Raw genomic sequence first — 6,747 nt, 5'->3', positions numbered from 1 at the left:
TTCATTCTCTCTGCTCGGGACAATCCTTCAACATTATTCTAGCATGTATCATATCATACCACAGTGTGCCTCCATAAGCAATGGTTGAGATGTATGCATCCCACACTGTGAGTGTCATGTTATGAAAAACAAGAGGCAGTCTTATTATTTGTCTGGCAAGCTTATGTTTTGGTAAGGGGTGTTTGTTACAAGCAGAAACACCTAAAATGTGTTCAGAGTACAGAATAGCAAATTCAGAGATGAGGAGGCAAAGAAACTCCTTTGTCTGCTCAGTCTTTTGCTGCTGTTTCTTTGGGGGTCCACTAGCTGTGCTCTATATATGATCTGAGTGGTGAGTTGAAGGGAGTAATCACACCTCTCTACCTACTGGCTGTGCTCCCGCGTCAGGGAGCAGACCAGGAACTGAGCATGGTAGCAAGGGCAATGGGGGCAGGAGCCTCACCAGCAAGGGCCCCGTCCCGCTGTACCTGGGCAAGACAAGGTGGGCAGGCCCAGGGGTGGCAGATGGTGTCAGCCCAGAGGCAGGATCACCCCACAAGTTTGTGGTGATGATGCAGGTCTGGGTCAAGCCATGAAGTCAATCCACAGTTCAGGGTCAAGTCCAGCGGAGGTAACTGGTGTCAGAAACAGCCCAGCGATTGCCAGGCAGGTCTATAGTGATGGGCTGAGGCCAGGCCAGAAAGTCAATCCACAGGTCAAGGCTCAGATCCGCAAGGTCCATGGACAGGCACATGTACATCTAGGACAGAGTCAGAGGCAGGTACAGGTAAAACTTATCTTGGAAGGGACTGAAGGCCCAGACATGAGCTTAAAGGAAGCCCAGAGCCCAGGGGCAGGGGTGTTGCCAGAGGCCAAGTTAGGTGTTCTCAGAGCCATTAAGGCCTGTTAGGGCACTCAGGGTCCTGCAATACTGTTAGTACAGCTCAGGAGGCTCTTGGCCACCTTTGCTGCCAGGAGAGACCACTGGCTGATGCCCAGCTTGCCCATCTATTGGCACACTCAGGTCCTCAGCAGAGCTTCTCTCCAGCAACGTTGCAGGGGCTTCTTGCTCTCCAGGTGGAGGACTTTGCATTTACCCCTGTCCTTCTTCCACCACCACTGACATCATTACTCCTTGTGACTTCTGGCCCTGTTGGAACATTTTTCCCTAAGGCATAATGCACCCCCATTCTCTGGAATGGATGGAGGCTTACCTGGCCTAAAAAAGGCATACTAGCTGCCTAGACTGATCTGTTCCAGTGGCACACCGTTCTGGGCCATTCCTTGATTTGGGTAGTTATCAGCATAATACACAGCAGCTGAATAGCAGACAGGGACAGTTCGGTTGTTCTCTGGAAGGCCTCAGCCGCTTTCAAGGGAAGATACTTGAAGCAGCATGACTTCATCTACTCCCTGTTTAGAGAAGGCTGGTGAAGCACAATTAGCACAGCACACACAGGCCAGCTTCTCCTTTTTCTCTTCCTCTTGTGTACACCTGCCGTATCCCTTTGCTCAAGCAGCCTTTCTAAGATTGCTGCATGGATAATCTCAGAGCATTACTATCAACGCCATATTTAAGAGACAGTCAACAGCAGCAGTCACTGGGATGCCATCTGCCAAGAAACATCGGTCATGGTTTAACCCCGGTAAGCAGCTAAGCCCCACACAGCCACTTGCTCACTCCCCCATCCATTGGAATGGAGGAGAACATCAGAAGGGTGAAAGTGAGAAAATGTGTTGGTTGAGATAAAGACAGTTTAATAATAAAAAAAAAAAAAAGAAAAAGATAGAAAATAAAACAATAAAGAGAGAAGGGGGGGGGGGAACAAACAAGAAAAACAAGTAATGCAAAAAAACCCCAATTTCTCACCACCAACCAACCCATGCCTTGCCAGTCTCAGAGCAACAGCAGCCCTGGCTAACTGCCACACCCTGCCCAGTTTTATTGCTGACCATGACATCATATGGTATGGCATATCCCTTTGGTCAGTTGGGGTCAGATGTCCCAGCTGTGTCCCCTCCCAGCTTCTTGTGCATCCCCAGCCTACTCGCTGGTGGGGTGGGGTGAGAAGCAGAAAAGGCCTTGACTCTGTGTAAGCACTGCTCAGCAGTAACGAAAACATCCCTGTATTATCAACACTGTTTCCAGCAGAAATCCAAAACACAGCACCATACAAGCTGCAATGAAGAAATTTAACTCAATCTCAACCAAAACCAGTACAATGACTCTAGCACATTCAGACTTTGGCACATTCAGAATATGGTATGCCTGCGTCTTTAGGAATGAGGCGTATGGAGTATCTTAAAACACTCCAATCACTTTGTATTCCACAGGTTTAGCTGAAGAGAGGTCCCGGCTGTAGCTATATACAGACTAAAACCCACTCTCTGACCTAGGAGAGCACAACAACAGCCAGCCAAACAGAGAATCCAGAAAGATTTTTATAAATTGGACTGCTCACGGGAGGTCTTCAAGGCATAAACTTGTGAACAGGATAGATATTCACTTTTGATCCAGTTGCACAGAGGAGAAAAGAAGCACAGAAGGAAAAGACATAAGTGCATGTGAAAGACAATGACAGGGAACATCAACTGCTTTTGCACATTCAGAGTTTCCTCTTACTTGTGCATCTTACTCTAATAATCCTGTGTTTGGCGGGCCAAAAAAGGAACTAACAGCTTCTTTAGACTCGTTCGTAGATGGATTCCTCATTCTTTCCTCCAGTGTGTCCTGCTCCAGCCCTCCTGGAGGTACTGAAGGTCTGTTTCTGCATCTTCACAAGTCCAGTAGCCAGCTTGCCAGCATTGTGATGATGGACAGGTATGCATATTTTCAGGGTAGATGATATGGAGAGAAAATGGTTGTCCTCTGTTTTAGGCAATGGTCAGATTCCCTACATTCTAATTTCTGGATTGGCTGGCCTTGTTGTAAGGTTTGGGATGTTTTTAATTTTAAGTATATTTTAGTATAATTGTACTGTGGTGTGTCTTTCCTTTATAAGAACCGGTGAGTCTTCTTCTGCATGTTTCCTTCCCCTGTGCGTGTATGTGGTCAGTCACAGATGAAGGCTCTGCACAGGAGTTCAGACTATGTGGAAGGGCTGCAGAAGTCTCCTTGAATTGCTACCTATCTGCACTATATCTGTATATCTCACTGAATGGGGAAGTTACGTTAGGCTTGTGGAGTACTTGCATTATCCATGTCTGGCCCTATAGTAACAGATTCAAAGGAAAGAATGAGCTCATGAATATTAAGTGTTTGGGAAGAGGAGGCCTAATTTATAGTTTATGAGTCTATGAGTGAGTGGGGGGAGTAACTTTTTTTTTTGCCTTTGTTTTTATTTTTATTTTTTTTTACTGTGGTGGAAAAGGAATGTCTATTACTATTTGGGTACTTTTTTTTAGAGGTGAATAAAGAAAAGGTCTTTTTTATTTGTACATGTAAAGCTTTTATGCACTCTTTCAGGTAGTTTACATTCTGATTGTGAAGGCTCAGAGGCTTTTTTTCTTCATGTTATTGCTCTGAAGTACATGTATGCAAGTAGCACCATGAATGTGCTGCCCATCCCAAAAAACAGAGCAACTAACAGCCATGTACAGGCTAAAGGGAAGGTGCCGTTCAGCTATAAATGCATGTCTCACCATCTTTTTAATATAGGTGTACAAAATACAGTAGACTTCATGTCAATCTTGAAAACATAAAAAATCCTGTTGCAAGTATATCATGTATTCCTCAAATTTTGCCCCTGAACTTTTGCCAAAGAGTTCCTAACAACTGTCATGATTCATCCTGATTCAGGCTTGTCCTACTTCATCCTACTGGATGAGATGGATTCCATGTATTCTGTGCTGTTGAGCAACTGGATTGGGGAACATGAGTATGAAACAAATGATAAATAGCATTGTGGCCATGAACATTTTCCCTTTATAAAACATGTGTGAGAGACTGAAAGAGTTAATGTCTCAAACATTGTGGAGAGATGAGGCACGATTTGCATGGCGACGCCAAGTCAGCTAGCATGGGATGGGGAGAGCTCTTCGGAGGAGAGACTAAAAGAGGTATTGTCTTGTGAGACACTGAAAGAGGTACTGTCTCAAACATTGTAGTGAGATAAGGTGCAGCAAGTCAGCTAGCACGGGATGAGAAGAGCACGTCGGAGGATGCACAGTTACCATCTATGGCCAGAGGTCACACAGAGTTTTATCTAAGGAATGGGCCTACAACCACCCGAAACTCGGAATTAAACTCCTCACGACCACCCCCCTCCCCCAGTGCCTGTGAACTTTCGAGGACCAGAACGACATAAATCCTCACGGGGTGTGACCTGAGGCAGGGATTAGAGTATAAAGAGACACCTTCCCCAGGGAACGGCACACATCCATCACCGGAGGATTGCCACGTCTGTCATCGTCATCGCGGGATCCAAGGGTGGTGATACCTTTCCTTTTCTTTATCCTCCTCTCTTCTCTTTTGCTTTTCTCACTTCTCTGTTCCTCTACTCTTCCACTATATATATATATATATATATATATCTGGGCATATGAGTTTTGGACGAATTGTGACGGGTTGCCTGGAAAATAGCTCCATTGCCAAATTGCCTCTGTTCATTCACTGAGCTTGCTAGTTCATTAAGTTTGTAGTTTGCTAGTTAATAAAGTTGCTAGTCATGACTTGCATTGTCATGACTCTACCGGCCTGCGGCTCTGCCGAGTGGAGATCGGCCTTTGTCGGTACACAAATCCCCAGGGAATCAAAAAGATTCACCCATTTTGCAACCCACCGAGTGGGATGAGACATTAATTTGGTGTCAGAAGTGGGATTCCCCGACGTGATCAGTGAGAGGAACAGGGAGGGGATATCGACTGAGTCGAGAAGGGAGGACGTGAATCGGCTGAGTCCAAGTCCTCCGGCAGATAGATGATCACGGCTTCCCGGGTTCAGCCTGATCTGGACTGCTCCTCTTTGATATAGTTGTTAAAAACGTATAACTCCTGCCCGACGCCTCAGGGGCGAAATTGGGCAGAGGAGAACTGGCAATCTCCATCCACCGTTGCAGAGCGAATAAAGGTTTTGGCAAAGGAGAACAGGGTGAGGCCCAGGAAAGAAAAAACTGTAGTTCGTGGTGGTTTAGGAGCTGCACTGATGGCAGCGCAAAAGGATAAGTGCACGGTAAAACAGGCTGAGTGAGAGGCAAGTGAATTGTTACAAGATTTGATTAAAAGCTTGCAAGCAGAGCTAGAAGCTGAGCGGAAAAAACGGGTACAAGCGGAAACAACAGCAACTAGGTTGCAGAATCAGTTGCATGATGCTTTTGTCAGGGAGCACGAGTTGCAGTCGGTGCTAGCGGAGGCGCGGACAGAGGATCTGGAGAGCGAGTGTGGGCACTGCGGTCTGTCTAAGGAACGCGAGCCAGTTGACGGGGGGGTAGCTGGCCACTACCCCTGGGAGGAAATGGAACAGGCAAAGTGCCAACATGATGAGAGAACTGCTCCCCAACTTCGCCCACTTATTAAAATGGAATTTCAATATGAAATTCCATTTTAATGGTCACTCCATCCCACTGGGGGGGAGTGAGTGAGCGGCTACGTGGTGCTTAGCTGCTGGCTGGGGTTAAACCACAACAAGGGAGTACTGATATCACACCGGAAATCATAACAAAAGAAATACCCTATAGTGCAACTGAATTGGCGAAATTACAAGAAAAATATAGTAAGGTCTCAAGGGAAACGGAGACAGAATATGTGTGGAGGGTCTCCCTCATGGAGGGGGACAGAATTAAACTTTCTGAGGAGGAGGCACAGGGATACTGGGGTCCAGGCGTGTTTCTAACCGTCCCCGACACTCGAGCCCCCTGGTCCCTCACTCAAAGGGTGGCATACTGGGCTGGAGGGCTAGACCCCTTGGAACGGGGAGATCCGGTGACCGTCCCCACTCTGGGACTGGATCAGAGTACCAAGAGCGTGCAGAAAGCCGCCTGCCTCCAGCTCATGCGTGACAGGCGCTTAACACCCCATCAGCCCTCCCCGATGTTGCTAAAAGCCGACCCCAGTTGAATGAAACCCCTGATAAAGGGCCTCCCTGACCCCCTGAAGCTACATGCCATACAAATCCAGGACTGCCTAAGGGCAGTGCTCCCAACTCAGGAGCATTTAACAGAAATGCTAATGCCACCGAGAAACCAAACATGGCCGATCCGGTGGAATTCCCCCTCACCTGGGGAGGGGCTGCGCAGGAGCTGATCAATTATAGCTGCAACCTGGGGATCTCCAGAGGGGAACAAAGGGGTAAAGCTGCGGTTAGGAGAGCTGAATTAGGCAATCGGCCTTCAAAAGGCCTACCCTCCGGGAGAAACCTAGGGTCGGGATGACGAGGAGCCAACTCTGGAGAGAGGGTTTACGTAAAGAAATACCTAGAGAACTTATGGATGGGTTACCCCTGTCTAACCTGCAATTATTAGTAAAAGTGTGGAAAGATCCGGATAAGGCTTTTAGGCGAGAAGAAAGGGCCCTGGCCCGGTTGAACTGTCCCTCCATTCCCCCTCTCCGCGGAACACCAGGGTACTGAAGCCAGGTCAGGAAACCCACTCCGCCATCCCCAGTAAGTGAGCCGGGGGATGGCTCACAATGAATGCAAATGTTTTGGCTTTAGAACAAATTTGGAACAAAACGCTTAAACGATGTTGTTCTGCATGTAGTATTAGTAAAAGGTGTAAAAATTACAAGGAACCAGAGGAAGAGGAAGATGATGTTGGATTATTAGTGGCTCCA

This window comes from Mycteria americana, chromosome 4 (genome assembly GCF_035582795.1).
Source record: "Mycteria americana isolate JAX WOST 10 ecotype Jacksonville Zoo and Gardens chromosome 4, USCA_MyAme_1.0, whole genome shotgun sequence".
In the NCBI taxonomy this organism is placed as follows: Eukaryota; Metazoa; Chordata; class Aves; order Ciconiiformes; family Ciconiidae; genus Mycteria; species Mycteria americana.
The sequence above is the reverse complement of the archived record's forward strand: the minus strand, read 5'-3'. Positions refer to the sequence as shown.